Source organism: Bos taurus, chromosome 3 (genome assembly GCF_002263795.3).
Source record: "Bos taurus isolate L1 Dominette 01449 registration number 42190680 breed Hereford chromosome 3, ARS-UCD2.0, whole genome shotgun sequence".
Classification (NCBI taxonomy): Eukaryota; Metazoa; Chordata; class Mammalia; order Artiodactyla; family Bovidae; genus Bos; species Bos taurus.
The window spans coordinates 70743477-70761685 of NC_037330.1; the positions used below are offsets into that span (position 1 = coordinate 70743477).

An 18209-nucleotide genomic window follows, 5' to 3' on the forward strand; every position below is an offset into this window, starting at 1 on the left:
TTTTCCAGGCAAGAGTACTGGAGTGGGGTGCCATTGCCTTCTCCCTCTTACTAGTTAGTGAACCCCTTAAATTTGAGTTTAACCCAAGGTCAATATACTTAAGGTTTTCTTGGGTCTTTTCTGAACACGCATCCCGTCTGGGTCAGTGTATCCCATCTCTCCCACCTTTTTCCCTTTGGTAACCTTATGTTTGTTTTCTACGTCTGTGAATCTATTTCCATTTCCTAAATAAGGTCATTTGTGTCATTTTTTTAGATTCCATGTATAAGTGATGTCATTTGCTGTTTGTTTCTTTTGTCTGGCTTGCTTCATTTATGATCATCTCTAGGTCCATCCATTTTGCTACAAATCACATTTTATTCTTTTTTATGACTTAGTAATATTATATTATATATAGAATTCTATATATATATGTATTTATATATATACAAAATATACATGCCGTATCTACTTTTCAATTCATCTGTTGATGAATACTTAAGTTGCTTCCATGTCATGACAATTTTAAATAGTACTTCAATTTACATCGGGTTGGATGTATCTTTTCAGATTATGTCTTTCCCCAGATATATGCCTAGCAATGGGATTGTAGGATCATATAGTAGCTCTATTTTTAGTTTATTAAGGATCTTCCATACTATTCATAGTGGTTTACCAGTTTACGTTCCCATAAACAATGTAGTGGGTTGTTTTTTCTCCACACCATCTTCAGCATTTATTATTTATAGACTTTTTTATGTTGGCTATTCTGACTGGTATGAGATGATACCTCACTGTAGTTTTGATTTGAACTTCTCTAATAATTGGCAGTGTTGAATATCTTTTTAGGTACCATATGGCCATCTGTATGTCTTCTTTGGAGAAATGTCTATTTAGATCTTCTACCCATTTCTTTTTTTACACTCTAATCCTAGGTTTATTCAACACAATTATTTTATTCTACACAGCAAAATGGAAACACAGCATTATCTAAAATGCTGCAAAGTTAAAAAACTCAAAACAGAAAATTAATAATACTGACTGTACAAGAAAAGCCAGAAAAGAATGTACATGTTGCCAAGGCAACCTGCACAACCACCATGAATACCAAAACAACAGGGGGTTTTGTGATGACCTATCAGAGCTGGTTTCCAACTTACTCACCATTTTGGAAAGAAAGAGAGATGTGGGTGTGTTTGTGTGCACACATGTGTATACACATGAGTACATGTGAAAAGAATCATTTTGGGCAGATAACAGGCAGTATTTGACCCTAAAGATCAGAGGACTCAAGCAGGGAAACAGGGCCAGGCTAACAGGAATGGCCATTGTGTAAAAGCATTCCCTTTCCTGTAGGACTCTGCAGGCCAGCAGGTTAGGCCTGACCAGACCACCAGAGGGGCCCCAGATCATCTGTGGAATATCAAAACAAGCTCCCACCTGGAGCTGTAACACCACCTGAAGCCCTCTGTTCAGCCCTGCTGACTTTGCTGCTAAACTGACTCAGGAACTAGAAGTGTGGAATCTTTCTAGCCAAAAAACCAGAGGTCATCCTTATAAGCACAACCCCAAACCAACAACACGCCTGCAACCCGAATCATGCTGACAGAGGAAATATCTCAGTTGGTTGCTTCACCTTCAAAGCCTGCCCCCAAGTGAGGGATTTCTTTCCTGGCAATACTCGTTCGGCTATAAAAGTGACAAGAGTGTGTTAGATGGGATACAAGTCAAAGGGGCAGGACTTCAGTGGCCCTGCTTATAGGGAAGAGTCAGAGGTGGAGTAGCTCCTTTGGCGGGCCACAGGGGGAGCAGGCTCGCCTTTGCAAAGAGGCCCTGTGCCAAGGGGAAAGTGACCTTCTCCTCATCCATGGGGGTGACCTGTGCCATGTGAGAGGTGGTTCTCCTGAGAGGACTGATTGGAATTGCCAGTGGAGCTGGCCGAGGCCAGAGGGCCAGCACAGCGTTGGCAGTGCTCTTCTGACCATCAATTTGTCCTCCATCCATGTGCTTCAGTGCCTTTTCCACCTCATCTGGATTCTCAAACTCCATACATGTGTTGTCTTTAGACAGATGGGGCTGCATCCTTTCCACAGACATGTCAATCATTAATTTTCCCAGAGTTGGAGTGTAGCTTCATGATGTGATCCTTGGTCACATTCATGGTGAGCCTCCTGATGTGCACTTTGGTGGGTTTGGGGGAAGGTCTCTGCCTTTTCTTTTTGTTTTCATCTTTTTTGGGAGGTTTGAATTTGGAGGGGGAGCCCTACCTATTGTCATATTTGCCCTGAGAAGGACTCTGAGAGCCAGAGGTGCTGCTGGAGCTGGAGCTGCAGGATATGCTGCAACTTCTGAGAGGCTGGATGCTGAGGATGAGCTGGAGCTGCTGCTGGAGCCCGTTCTGGGGCCCGAACTAGAGATGGAGCCAACTGAGACCTGGTGCTGCTGCTACCACTGGAAGCATTGCACCACTTTTGAGTTTCACACCAGTCATGATCCTTCTCTCCTGACTCCTTGGTGGTCACTTTATCTCTAGAGCGATCCTTGGAGTTTTATCAGAGTGATCTTTGCATTTGGTAGGAGAAGGAGCGGGAGCTCTAGTGCTGGACATTTTATTATTTTCTTTGACTCCTAGCAAATTCTCTTTCACCTCTGATAAATACATTCTCCCCTTCTGAAGCAATGGGGACCTCACTTATCTGAGCTCTCACTTCTAACTTGAGTCTGAGAAATGATCCCTGATCAAGTGAAATTTACACCAAAGTGCAGAACCTTCCCACCTCCATAACCTGCTCCCGCTGTACTCAGCCTCTGAAGCCAGTCATTTCTCTGTTCTGCCCATTTTTTGATTGGATTGTTTTACTTGTTTGTTTGTTTGAGTTGTATGAGCTGTTTGTATGTTTTAATTTGAGATTAATCTCTTGTCAGTTACATCATTTGCTAATATTTTCTCTGATCCTATAGGTCTTTTTGTTTTATGGTTTCCTTTGCTGTGCAAAAGCTTTTAAGTTTAATTAGGTCCCTTTTGTTTGTTTTTGTTTTATGTCCCCAAGTGAAATGTCTGGGTTTCCCAAAGAGTTTCTACCCAGCTTTATTTCGGGATCTCACATTTTCGATTTGTATTTCTCAGTCCACACTGCTTTCCCCTGGGGTCTGTGGATCAGCAGTTCCCTGCAGTTTTTACAGTGTTCACCACTATTTCTTTGGTTCCTAGCCTGGATTCTTTTTTTTGTTTTGTTTTGTTTTTGTATTTTCTTTTTTTTATTATTATTTTTTTTTATTTTATTTTTAAACTTTACATAATTGTATTAGTTTTGCCAAATATCAAAATGAATCCATCACAGGTATACATGTGTTCCCCATCCTGAACCCTCCTCCCTCCTCCCTCCTCCCTCCCCATACCATCCCTCTGGGTCATCCCAGTGCACTAGCCCCAAGCATCCAGTACCGTGCATTGAACCTGGACTGGCATCTCGTTTCATACATGATATTTTACATGTTTCAATGCCATTCTCCCAAATCTTACCACCCTCTCCCTCTCCCACCGAGTCCATAAGACTGTTCTATACATCAGTGTCTCTTTTGCTGTCTCATACACAGGGTTATTGTTACCATCTTTCTAAATTCCATATATGTGCATTAGTATACTGTATTGGTGTTTTTCCTTCTGGCTTACTTCACTCTGTATAATAGGTTCCAGTTTCATCCACCTCATTAGAACTGATTCAAATGAATTCTTTTTAATGGCTGAGTAATACTCCATTGTGTATATGTACCACTGCTTTCTTATCCATTCATCTGCTGATGGACATCTAGGTTGCTTCCATGTCCTGGCTATTATAAACAGTGCTGCGATGAACATTGGGGCACACGTGTCTCTTTCCCTTCTGGTTTCCTCAGTGTGTATGCCCAGCAGTGGGATTGCTGGATCATAAGGCAGTTCTATTTCCAGTTTTTTAAAGGAATCTCCACACTGTTCTCCATAGTGGCTGTACTAGTTTGCATTCCCACCAACAGTGTAAGAGAGTTCTCTTTTCTCTACACCCTCTCCAGCATTTATTGCTAGTAGACTTTTGGATCGCAGCCATTCTGACTGGCGGGAAATGGTACCTCATAGTGGTCTTGATTTGCATTTCTCTGATAATGAGTGATGTTGAGCATCTTTTCATGTGTTTGTGAGCCATCTGTATGTCTTCTTTGGAGAAATGTCTATTTAGTTCTTTGGCCCATTTTTTGATTGGGTCATTTATTTTTCTGGAGTTGAGCTGTAGGAGTTGCTTGTATATTTTTGAGATTAGTTGTTTGTCAGTTGCTTCATTTGCTATTATTTTCTCCCATTCTGAAGGCTGTCTTTTCACCTTGCTGATAATTTCCTTTGTTGTGCAGAAGCTTTTAAGGTTAATTAGGTCCCATTTGTTTATTTTTGCTTTTATTTCCAATATTCTGGGAGGTTGGTCATAGAGGATCCTGCTATGATATATGTCAGAGAGTGTTTTGCCTATGTTCTCCTCTAGGAGTTTTATAGTTTCTGGTCTTATGTTTAGATCTTTAATCCATTTTGAGTTTATTTTTGTGTATGGTGTTAGAAAGTGTTCTAGTTTCATTCTTTTACAAGTGGTTGACCAAATTTCCCAGCACCACTTGTTAAAGAGATTGTCTTTAATCCATTGTATATTCTTGCCTCCTTTGTCAAAGATAAGGTGTCCATATGTGCGTGGATTTATCTCTGGGCTTTCTATTTTGTTTCATTGATCTATATTTCTGTCTTTGTGCCAGTACCATACAGTCTTGATAACTGTGGCTTTGTAGTACAGCCTGAAGTCAGGTAGGTTGATTCCTCCAGTTCCATTCTTCTTTCTCAAGATCGCTTTGGCTATTCGAGGTTTTTTGTATTTCCATACAAATTGTGAAATTATTTGTTCTAGCTCTGTGAAGAATACTGTTGGTAGCTTGATAGGGATTGCATTGAATCTACAAATTGCATTGGGTAGTATACTCATTTTCACTATATTGATTCTTCCAATCCATGAGCATGGTATATTTCTCCATCTATTAGTGTCCTCTTTGATTTCTTTCACCAGTGTTTTATAGTTTTCTATATATAGGTCTTTAGTTTCTTTAGGTAGATATATTCCTAAGTATTTTATTCTTTCCTTTGCAATGGTAAATGGAATTATTTCCTTAACTTCTCTTTCTGTTTTCTCATTATTAGTGTATAGGAATGCAAGGGATTTCTGTGTGTTGATTTTATATCCTGCAACTTTACTATAGTCATTGATTAGTTCTAGTAATTTTCTGGTGGAGTCTTTAGGGTTTTCTATGTAGAGGATCATGTCATCTGCAAATAGTGAGAGTTTTACTTCTTCTTTTCCAATTTGGATTCCTTTTATTTCTTTTTCTGCTCTGATTGCTGTGGCAAAAACTTCCAAAACTATGTTGAATAGTAATGGTGAAAGTGGGCACCCTTGTCTTGTCCTGGCTTTAGAGGAAATGCTTTTAATTTTTCACCATTGAGGATAATGTTTGCTGTGGGTTTGTCATATATAGCTTTTATTATGTTGAGGTATGTTCCTTCTATTCCTGCTTTCTGGAGAGTTTTTATCATAAATGGGTGTTGAATTTTGTCAAGGCTTTCTCTGCATCTATTAAGATAATCATATGGTTTTTATCTTTCAATTTGTTAATGTGGTGTATTACATTGATTGATTTGCGGATATTGAAGAATCCTTGCTTCCCTGGGATAAAGCCCACTTGGTCATGGTGTATGATCTTTTTAATGTGTTGTTGGATTCTGTAGCCTGGATTCTTTATTTCTATTTCTCTTCTGATCTTTGGGTCAGGTGAGAGACAAACTAGTCCTTCAGGCAGCCCCAAAACAAGCTAGAACATTCCAAACAAATTCTACTCTGTTCCTTCCATCGTAAGTAAGAGAACTGACAATGGCCTGATTTCTCCTGATTCTGCTTCACCGTACTGGGGAAGGAATCAGTTGCTCTTCCTTGCTATTCTTTGGAACTCTGCATTCAGATGCTTATATCTTTCCTTTTCTCCTTTGTTTTTTGCTTCGCTTCTTTTCACAGCTATTTGTAAGCCTCCCCAGACAGCCATTTTGCTTTTTTGCATTTCTTTTTCATGGGGATGGTCTTGATCCCTGTCTCCTGTACAATGTCATGAACCTCATTCCATAGTTCATCAAGCACTCTATCTATCAGATGTAGGCCCTGAAATCTATTCCTCACTTCCACTGTATAAGGGATTTGATTTAGGTCATACCTGAATGGTCTAGTGGTTTTCCCTACTTTCTTCAATTTAAGTCTGAATTTGGCAATAAGGAGTTCATGATCTGAGCCACAGTCAGCCCCCGGTCTTATTTTTGCTGACTGTATAGAGCTTCTCCATCTTTGGCTGCAAAGAATATAATCAGTCTGATTTCGGTGTTAACCAGCTAGTGATGTCCATGTGTAGAGTCTTCGCTTGTGTTGTTGGAAGAGGGTGTTTGCTATGACCAGTGCGTTCTCTTGGCAAAACTCTATTAGTCTTTGCCCTGCTTCATTCTGTATTCCAAAGCCAAATTTGCCTGTTACTCCAGGTGTTTCTTGACTTCCTTCTTTTGCATTCCAGTCCCCTATAATAAAAAGGACATCTTTTTTGGCTGTTAGTTCTAAAAGGTCTTGTAGGTCTTCATAGAACTGTTCAACTTCAGCTTCTTCAGCGTTACTGGTTGGAGCATAGACTTGGATTACTGTGATATTGAATGGTTTGCCTTGGAAACGAACAGAGATCATTCTGTCGTTTTTGAGATTTCATCCAAGTACTGCATTTCGGACTTGTTCTGTTGACCATGATGGCTACTTCATTTCCTCTAAGGGATTCCTGCCCACAATAGTAGATATAATGGTCATCTGAGTTAAATTCACTTATTCCAGTCCATTTTAGATCGCTGATTCCTAGAATGTCGACGTTCACTCTTGCCATCTCCTGTATGACCACTTCCAATTTGCCTTGATTCATGGACCTAACATTCCGGGTTCCTATGCAATATTGCTCTTTACAGCATCGGATATTACTTCTATCACCTGTCACATCCACAACTGGGTATTGTTTTTGCTTTGGCTCCATCCCTTCATTCATTCTAGAGTTATTTCTCCACTGATCTCCAGTAGCATATTGGGCACCTACCGACCTGGGGAGTTCCTGTTTCAGTATCCTATCATTTTGCCTTTTCATACTGTTCATGGGGTTTTCAAGGCAAGAATACTGAAGTGGTTTGCCATTCCCTTCTCTAGTGGACCATTTTCTGTCACACCTCTCCACCATGACCCCCCTGTCTTGGGTAGCCCCACACGGCATGGCTTAGTTTCATTGAGTTAGACAGGGCTATGGTCCGTGTGATTAGACTGAATAGAGAACTGCAAATAAAGATGTTATGAATGTCTTACTTTTCTGTCAATTTATTAATAAATATTTTAATTAAATATTAATAAGTTATCATTCTAATAAAATATAGTTTCTGCCATATGTTTCTACATCTAAATGATCCCTTGATATATCTGACTCTTTTGAATGTGGCTTTTTCTGGATTGAGTGCTTATTTAGTTGCTGTAAATCATTGACTCATTTCCAGAGCTTGTATAAAGCTGTTTTAGCCATTCTGTAGTTATTTATTTGATATTCCTGTGAAAGATTGAGGATATGGGTGGTACTCTCATAGATTCCTAGTCTACCATCTTTCTGACCCATTATTCTTGTATTTATTTCATCCATTTTATCTATTTTGTTTTCTCTTTCTAGAATCCCTATTATTCAGACAGACCTCTTGGACTGATCCTTTTACTTTCCTACTTTTTATAACCTATTTCCTCCTTTCTTAATTTTCCCTTTTTTATGGAATATTTACTAAGTTTTTCCTTCTAACTCTATTTTTTAAATTATGTAGTCAAAATTCTAAAATGCACACTAAAATATACAACAACAATTCTTAGATAATAGATGCAATTTAGTTAATAGATAAAATTTATTCTCCTTTTCTGAGAATACTAATATCACATAGATTTGATGGTTTTTATTGGAGTATAGTTGTCTTACACTTCTGTGTCAATTTCTGCTGTACAGCAAAGTAAATCAGCCATACTTATACATATAGCCCCTCTTTTTTGGATTTTCTTCCCATTTAGGTCACCATAGAGCACTGAGATCTCTGCAAAACTTGGTATGAGGACCTTCATTTCCCAATTTTTCAGTCAGGTAGTCCTGAATCCTTAGCTGTACTTATGTCCCTGAATATAAAATCTATCTAGTTTAACTTTTCTGCAAAATAAATCTTTAATCTCCCATCTCCTACAAAGAGATGAAAGAGTCACTTGGTTACATGTGGTTGCCAAAAGTTCTGTTGACATAATTATGCCTTTAAAACAATTATTTAAGTCATGTTTCCAATTCTCTGCCTTTTTAGTGTTCTATACTGTGAATCAGCTTTCTCGTTTCCTTGCAGTAAATTTCAACTTTATAATATTTGTTGTCCCTTACCTTTTATTCATCTGCTTTCCTGCTTCCATTTTTTTTTATATGTCACTGCTATTTTCTTTCTTTCTTTCTCATTGTCTTTACATGTCTTTTCATTTTTTATTATGGTACTCAGTTGCAGGGAGGAAGCAAAAAATTAATATGTTGAAACATTTTAACTTATTCTTTTTAATCTGAGATAAACATTGATATTTTAAATTGAGCTGACTAGTATTCACAATATATATTAGATATGTGAAAAGAAGGTAAGATAAGGTGAAAAGGAGGGAATATGCAGTTTTGGAACATATATTCTGTTACAGACAAGGGAGTTTTAACCCTTGGAAAATGTCAATTATAAATCATGCTGAATTCTGATTGACTTCCCTCTCAAGTGAATACTTTTGTAGCCATCATCAGTGGATCATGAAGATTAAAATGTGTTAACCATCCCAGATAATGTCACAGTATAACATTTAATTTAATTTATTGTTTCTCTTTTATAGACGAGGAAAGTGAGTTTAAAGAACTAAGATAGTTTACTCAAGGTCATATAATCCATAAGTGCCAGAGCTTTGCTATTCCCAGGCTGTTTCCTGATTCAAAGTCTAGTGCCTTTTCTATTTCGCCATGATGCCTCCTGAGGACCATAAATGTGTCACTATGAAATAATTAAAATCATATGCATCGGAATATGGTTGTATTAGATTAAGCTATCTGAATCCATGAAACCTAATAACATCTGTCACTCCCTCTGTCATTCCAAATACTGTGGGACCACCCATTTTATATAAAATTCTATTAATTATTTCCTATTTATTCTAATATTCCTGATGTTTAAAAAAAGCCATGAGAGTTAAAGAGTATCTTACTTATCTAAAATCATTATACTTATCTAAAAACATTGGAATTAGAGTAAAAAATAACATTTCTTCCTATATTTTTAAATTTAAATCACAAACAATTACCTTATACTTGCTTTAACAAATTGGTTAATTTTAAGCAGCTAGAAATTATACTGATGTTACTTCAACAGTTTAGTATTATTTTTTCGCATAAGATTTTATCAGTTCAGTATTAAAGATCACTATTTTTTTTAACTAAGTAGTATTTTCTGTTGCTTTGCAATTATTGCATTTTTATATGTATGATTATCTTAAACTATTCTACCAATTTCTATACAATAATATATTCAAATATATAGTCAAAGTGATATAGGATGAGAAATACTTTCTACTGAGCAGTGTTTCTCCTTTCTTCTCTATAAAGATTTCCTTTCAGAATGATTGGTATAATTTCTTTCTCTGACAATATTCAAGTGTAAGTTCAACAAACCTTAGTTTGAAAGATTAGGAAGTTTGACAGTCTCTTTCTACTATTTAGTTAATATCAGGTAATACCATTGTGTTTGTGATGCAAACCTTTCTGCACTAGTTAATTCATTTCCTCTAAAATGAAAGATGAGCAATTCTGGGAGTACTGAGTGAGAGGAGTGCTTTTGCAATCCCACAGGAAGTAGCATCTTTTAACTTTAATGATTTTCATAAGAATAACCTTTTTCAATCCCAGCTTATACCTACTCTTTGGTATTTGTTAAAAAAAAAAAAAGTAGTTATGACAAATTCTTAAGTCCATTGGATCAAACTTTGCATAGTTATCCAAATATTCTATTTTTATTATCCAATTACTTCTGCCTGCTGATTTTTCTTTTGTCTACTTAACCAAGAATTGAAAGAGATATATTGAAACCTTCCACTATAATTGTGAATTTGTTTGCTTCTCCTTAATTCTATCAAATTTTGTTTTCCTCATTTTAAGGTTATTTTATTACCTGATTATAATTGATATGTATTTTTGGTAAGTTGAAACTTTTATTATTATATATTTACCTTCTCTGTTCCTAATAATGTTTTTTTATTCATGTTTTCTGTTGTCTGATGTTAGTATATATGCTCAACTATATTTTAGTTTAAATTTTCCATGGATACTTTTTCATCCATATATATATGGTCCAGTTCTGTAGTCCATTTATTTTTACTATATTTATTGATATAACTGGGCCTATTTCTAGCTTCTACTTTTTGCCAGTTCTAATCTTGTTTACTTTCTGTTTTTTTCATAACAAATATCTATATTTTTCCTTTCCTTTGACTTATTATTTTGAAACAATTTCAAATTACAGAAAAGGCACATATATTACAAATTATTCCTAAATACCCTTCACCTATTCCCCAGATGTTATCATCTTAAATAATCATAGCACAGTTATCAAAACAGGAATTTAATTAACATTCATACCATACTGGTAGCTCAGATGGTAAAAAATCTGCCTGCAGTGTGAGAAACCCAGGTTCAGTCCCTCCAGTCAAGAAGATCCCCTGGAGAAGGAAATGGTAACCCATTCCAGTATTCTTGCCTGGACTATTCCATGGACAGAGGAACCTGGTGGATTACTGTCCATAGGGTTGCAAAGAGTCACGCAGGACTGAGTGACTAACACTTTCACTTTCATCAGTTCAGTTCAGTTCAGTTCAGTTCTGTCGCTCAGTCATGTCTGACTCTTTGCAACCATGAATCACAGCACGCCAGGCCTCCCTGTCCATCACCATCTCCTGGGGTTCACTCAAACTCATGTCCATCAAGTTGGTGATGCCATCCAGTCAGCTCATCCTCTGTTGTCCCCTTTTCCTCCTGCCCCCAATCCCTCCCAGCATCAGAGTCTTTTCCAATGAGTCAACTCTTCACATGAGGTGGCCAAAGTACTGGAGTTTCAGCTTTAGCATCATTCCTTCCAAAGAAGTCCCAGGGCTGATCTCCTTTAGAATGGGCTGGTTGGATCTCCTTGCAGTCTAAGGGACTCTCAAGAGTCTTCTCCAACACCACAGTTCAAAAGCATCAATTCTTCGGAGCTCAGTTTGCTTCACAGTTCAACTCTCGCATCCATACATGACCACTGGAAAAACCATGGCCTTGACTAGATGGACCTTTGTTGGCAAAGTAATGTCTCTGCTTTTCAATATGCTATCTAGGTTGGTCATAACTTTCCTTCCAAGGAGTAAGCATCTTTTAATTTCATGGCTGCAGTCACCATCTGCAGTGATTTGGGAGCCCAAAAAAATAAAGTCTGACACTGTTTCCACTGTTTCCCCATCTGTTTCCCATGAAGTGATGGGTATTAATTTATCTGTGAGCCATATTCATGTTTTACCAGTTGTGCAATGTTTTTGATTTGTCCAGGATCCAGTCCTAATATTGCCTAGGTTTTTAGTTGTGTCATTTTGTGTTTGATTTTAATTTTAAAATCTTTTTTTAATAAACTACAAATCTTGTTATTTGTTTGACCTTACTTTCCATATCTTTTGTAGCATCTCCTTGATTTATTTCTTAACTTGGCTGCACCTCACTTTTCTTCAAAAGTATTTATTACATGAGGCTATAGTAGAAAACCTTTCACCTTTTATCCTATACACTAATTTTTTACCTCACATTTGAATAATAAGTTGACTAAATTTTTAAGTCTGTGTTTAAGATTATTTTCTTTCTATACAAGCATACCTAAGTTTTTTTTTTCTGTTTTGTGAATATGCATTTTTACCAACTGAAGATTTATGGCAAAAAAGATTCCTAGCTATTGAGTCCATGGGGTCTCAAAGAGTCAGACACGACTCAGTGACTAAACCACCACCACCACCACCAAAAATGCTACTCCAGTGAACACATGAATAATAAGAAAGTGAAACATCCTTAGTACTGATACTTAGAAAGTTTTAGTGGTCTGGATAGAAAATCAAGTCAATAACAACATTCCCTTAAGCCAAAGCTTAATCCAGAGCAAGATTCTAACTCTCTTCAATCCTGTGCATGACAAGAGAGGTGAGGAAGCTGCAGAAGAAAAGTTTGAAGCTAGCACAATTTGGTTTATGAGGTTGAAGGAAAGAAGCCATCTCTGTAAAATTTAAGTGCAAGATGAAGCTGATGTAGAAGCTGCAACAGGTTATCCAGCAGATCTTGCCAAGGTAATTAATGAAAGTGGCTACACTAAACAACAGATTTCTAATGTAGACAAAACAGCCTTATATTGGAAAAGGATGCCATTGAAGACTCATAGTTAGGAAAAGTCAATGTTTGGATTCAAAGGACAGGATGACTCTTTTATTATTGGCTAACACAGTTAGGGACTTTAAGTTGAAGCCAATGCTCATTTACCATCCTAGAAATCCTAGGATTCTTAGAGTTACAACCTTAAATCATCTCTATGTTCTATTACTAGAACAATAAAGCTTAGATGACAGCTCATCTGTTTATAACATGGTTTCCTGAATATTAAGTCTACTGTTTAGACCTACTGCTTAAAAATGAAGAAAGATTTCTTTCAAAATTTTACAACTCATTGACAGTGCAACTGGTCATCCAATAGTTCTGATTGAGATGTACAAAGAGATTAATGTCACTCTGATGCCACAATATTCTGTGGTCCATTTATCAAGAAGTAATTTTGACTTTCAAGTCTTATTTTCAGAAATACATTTTGTAGGCTGTAGCTACACTGGTTAGCAATTCCTCTGATTGATCTTTTCAAAGTAAATTGAAAACCTGGAAAGGATTCACCATTCTAGATGCTCTTAAGGATGCTTGTGATTTATGGGAGGAGGTCAAAATACCAACATTAACAGGAATTTGAAAGATGTTGATTCCAATCCTCCTTGATGACTTTGAAGGGTTCAAGACTTCAGGGAAGAAAGTAACTGCAGATTTTGTGGAAATAGCAAAAGAATTAGAAGTGGAGACTAAAGAGCTCACTGAACCGCTTCAATCTTACCATAAAACTTGAACAAATGAGGAATTGCTTCTTAGAGATGAGCAAAGTGCTTTATTGAGGTGGAATCTACACCTGGTGAAGATGCTGTGAAGATGGTGGAAATGACCAAAAAGGATTTAGAATATTACATAAACTTAGGGGCTAATGCAGCAGCAGGGTTTTAGAGGATTGACTTCAATTTGAAGAGTTCTGCCATGCGTGGTTCAGACATAAAGCATCTGCCTGCAATGCAGGAGACCTGTGTTCGATCCCTGGGTTGGGAAAATCCCCTGGAGGAGGACATGGCAACACCACTTCAGTATTTTTGTATGGAGAATCCCCATGGACAGAGGAACCTGGCAGGCTACAGTTCATGGGGTTGCAAAGAGTCAGACATGACTAACTGACTGAGCACACAGATTGTGGGAAAATATGTTATAGAGAAATTGTTTGTGAAAGGAAGAGTAGATTGAAGAGGTAAATTTCATTACCATCTCATTTTAATTGCCACAGCCACACTGACCTTTAGCAACCACCGCCCTCCAGCCAACAGCCATCAACGTCAGGGCAAGATCCCCTGTGACTTGCTGAAATCTCAGATAATGGTCAGCAGTTTTTAGTTATAAAGTACTTTTAACTAAGATATATACATTTTTCAACATGATACTTTTGCACACTTAATAGACTATACTACAGTGTAAATATAATTTTATATGCACTGGGAAACCAAAACTTTGTGTGTCTCACTTTATTGTGGTGCTTGCTTTATTATCGTGGTGGTCTGGAACTGAACCTGTAGTATCTCTGAGTTATGCCTGTACTTCCAAACTGTCACTCCATTGTCTTCTTGCATTCAGTGTTGCTGCTAAGCAATGTGATGTCATTTTATTCTTGTTCCTTTAGAAGCTTTTAAAATTGTCTGACTTTAGCCCTTAAATTTTACTAAAATATGGTTATATATATATATATACACACATACATATATAATTAAAAGTAAACATGGTTATATGTATATTTTACTCTTTCTTCTTCTTAGCATATCTTATATTTATTTGTTCATATATTTTCCGCTCTCCATTTTTCTTTTTCTCATCTTCTGGGAAACCAGTTACCTCAGCACTTTTACTTCTCTATATCTTTCCATTTCTTTTTTAATTTTATATTTCTTCATCCTTCCCAGAATTCTTTCGAGAAATTGTTCAGTCTGATCTTTAAGCTCATGAACTATTCTTTAGTAACATCCATTTTACTATTTGTATCATCCACCTACATAAGATTTTCACTTCTATACTTTATTACTATTTTTTCTCATTCTTATTTTATTTTATATTGTTTTTATTCCCCCATTTTTGGTAAGTTCAATATAATGAGTTGAAATTCTTATTCTGTCTAATATTGCTTCTTGTAGCATCTCTTGTCCAGCTTGTTATCTTTTTCTTGATATAGTTTTATTTTAATCTGTGAGGACATATTGCCAGAGATTCTCTGACATCTCAGTGCTTATTCTTCTTACCAGGTCTATGTTCTAGTTACATATAAAGTGCTACTTACAATTCCAAGAATGTAACATTTTGCCTGTGCTTATGTTTTTTCCTCCAACTGAAAATATGTCCATTTTTGCCTTTTGAAATCCATTTGTTCTGCAGTACCTTAATTACATTTGTTTTCTACACTAAGTTTTTGTTCTCCTTAATAATTGCAATTAATGCCTTCATCTTGTACATTCCATAACACTCTATACATACTTTTACTTGTGGTTGTTTTGAGCAATCTTCCCCTTGCCAAAATATGAATTTATTGAAAACGATGGATTTTCTGTCTCTGTGTCTTCCTTAACATTTGGCAGCTTATCATGTCCACAAGGAGTACTCTTAAGAGATCTGAAATCAATATATAAATGAAGTTTACATTTATCTGAGCAAGGTAAATTACATGGCAACAAGTATGGAAATGGATAAATAGAATGTGGGTAAGCAACTATCCATAAGGATAATATATGATTTTTTAATGTTTAATTAGAAATGACATATGTCATACTATGATTTTTCTAATCCTTATATTGTTACTGTAAGCCCAGCCAGAATAATTCATATTTTATATATGCTGAGTATTTTAACTCCTACATAGGGCCATATTTCCCTGTTTACTTTCTCCCTGTGATATTTCAAGTAGCCAAAACTTTTAAAATATTTGCCAGATAAACAAATACACTAGTGAATGAATGACCCATGGCTGTTTGTACCATGACCATGTACTTATTGCTCTGTAAAGTCTCTATTAGTGCCTGCTGTCTTGGTATAATTATTAATAATAGTGCCTTTCAATCTTGAACATGTTCTAATTTGAATAATATATGATTACATAAATTAAATGCCATACTGTTTCTGTCATCAATAGATCAATTAAAACTTTACTATTAATTTCAAGGATACAAATAATTGTGAGGTTCAAATGAGGCAGGGATAGGTCTGGGACATCAGACATGGCTTTTCAGGTTTTTTCTTCCCTTGAAGAACTTGCACCTATGGCCCAGCAAAGTAGATGAGATATCTATGAGTTTTATCAGTTTACTTCACACAGAGGCAAGTGTTTATTTATACTATGAAATATTTCTGTTTTCTTTTTCAGAAAGTTGTATAGTTTCTATGACTTTCTCCAGAGAGTGTAACCTTATAGATTCTGAGTTTATTTAATATAAGCAATCCTTTAGCCAGGCATCATCCTGCTAAGGGCATTTGATAGATAAGATCTCTTCCTCCTAGAAAATATCATTTGTCTTTTTTTTTTTTGGAGTGCCATTTGACATAGGGATTAGATCAGATCATGCGTATTCTTTCCTTTCCCCCTGGGCACTTTACAAACAGAATGAATGGATCACCGTCCAAATACTTTAACTCCTTCTTCCCACACCTCCAACAGGGTTTGAAATTTAGAGAGCATTTTATTACACTTAGTTTTTTTAAACTACACTTTAGATTATTATTACATATATATTGTTAACAGCTCTAGGTACTCAAAATCCAACAGTAGATAAGGCATATAAAACTCTATTCTCATGAAGCTAGTATATTAGTGGTAAAGATGATATTACATATGTCAGTGGAATTTCTGTAAGATTATGAAGTTATAACATATGCTTAAGGATATATACTGTACTGTTTCATTTATATTAGCAAATAAATCAATTGAATTACACATGACAGCTTAACTACTGATTATTTTTGTTGTAAACATTATCCAAAATTCCTCTTTCTAGTTATTAACTTGTAATAAATATATGTTTTATTTTATTTAAATTAAACCTGTTATCCCTTCTAGTTTTTATTCTAAATTGCCTAACCAAATATTTTTTTTTCTTCATAAAATACTGCATGTCAGATATTTTAAAGAGATATAATGTTTCAGGGATACTTATTCTATCTTGTATTTTGAGTTTTTTCCATTGTTAGAAATTAAACATATACATTTCTTGATTTATACTGAAGGGATATGGCATACCAAGCAGACATTGCAACCCTACAAGTACATGTTAGCGTTTTCTTAACCTTCTGTTATAAGTATAGCTGAAAGATGGGACAATTGCAGTTATTTCAACAAAATTTATACAGATGCAGTTATAAGAAGCAAATTCAGATATTTTTCACAAAGTGCCAGCTGTTATATAAAAGACATTTCTGAGAACAAAACTGCTATTTTCAATTCAGAATATAAGGTCACAGGATTAATTATTTGAGGGTCATTATTATATCCAAGTGCCTGTGATCAGATTTGTACAATCTTTAGTTATTTTATCTCCATTATGTACTTTGTCTTTCTCTAAATCCATTTATGAGTCTGAAATGAAGACTCTCAAGGAGATTTTACGGTTTCCATTGAAATGCATTACATTTTCTGCCTCCAACATTTTTCTTCCAAATTCATCCAATTTATCATATCTTGCTGATTTCAATCCACTTGTGCATTAGGCAGTTCTATCAGTGCTTTTTTTTTTTCCCTCCTAAATCGTTTGCTGGAATGACTGAATTTTAGTCCAGGATATAAAACAATATAAACTAAATTACTTCAGATGAGTAATTAGAGCATACTCATGCATGTAAAACTAGAAATGTTTGTTGCTGGATTTAAAATTGAAAACAAAATTTAGTTTGTATCAGTATAATAGTTCAAATTGCTTTTTAAGTATTTTTAATATTCTTACTAACAGGAATAGAGAGGAAGAAGGTTAAATTCAAATGAAAGTAAGTATAGCTTAATGGAAAGAAAATAGGCTTTGAATCAAATACATTGGTTTTACTTTCTAATTCTAAGCCACAATATGATTATATTCCAGTCCCGTATTCCATATACCCCCCCTGCATTGTCCAGCTTCCCATGCACTAAAGGATTATATGATTATTTCTGCCTACTTGACTGTGAGCAAAAGTGAAACTTATCACTTCAGAGTAAAAGCAATTAAGAGTTATCATTCTCTTTCCCCCCTTGTAGATCTTGGAGGCCATGTGTTCCATTAGCATATTTAAAAGGTACTACTGACACACATTGGTTCTTAGATGAGAAATGGATAAATCTTTACTCTACTAAGCTACTGGGTTTATAGAGATAGAAGAAATTAAGGTTAATTATGCTGCATTGATACATAAGAAGACCCTTAAATATGGCCTCATCTTAGTGTCCAGATACGAAAACTGTTAAGAGATTGGGAAAAATTGGCAGTCTAAGTTTTGTAGTAGCAAAGCATTTCCCTGTTATAACTTGGAAGGCAAACTGTTTGCTAACTTAATGGCTTTAGGGGAAAAACAGAGTATTGATTTTGTGTGTTGGTTGTACTGTACTGTGTTTGGAAAGTTATCCCGTAGAAAAAAGAGGAGCTCAGCAAAGTAGGGACTTCCCTGGTGGCTCAGAAGTTAAAGCGTCTGCCTGCAATGTGGGAGAC

At 36.0% G+C, this 18209-nt stretch overlaps 1 protein-coding gene and 1 pseudogene across 8 annotated transcripts in view; one reads left to right on the plus strand and one right to left on the minus strand.

Annotated features, from left to right (window-relative positions):
- LRRIQ3 (leucine rich repeats and IQ motif containing 3) overlaps positions 1-18209 on the plus strand; it is a 209432-nt gene that overhangs the window by 135036 nt on the left and 56187 nt on the right. The window lies entirely within an intron of this gene.
- On the minus strand, positions 1734-2791 carry LOC101902672 (RNA-binding protein with serine-rich domain 1-like; annotated as a pseudogene).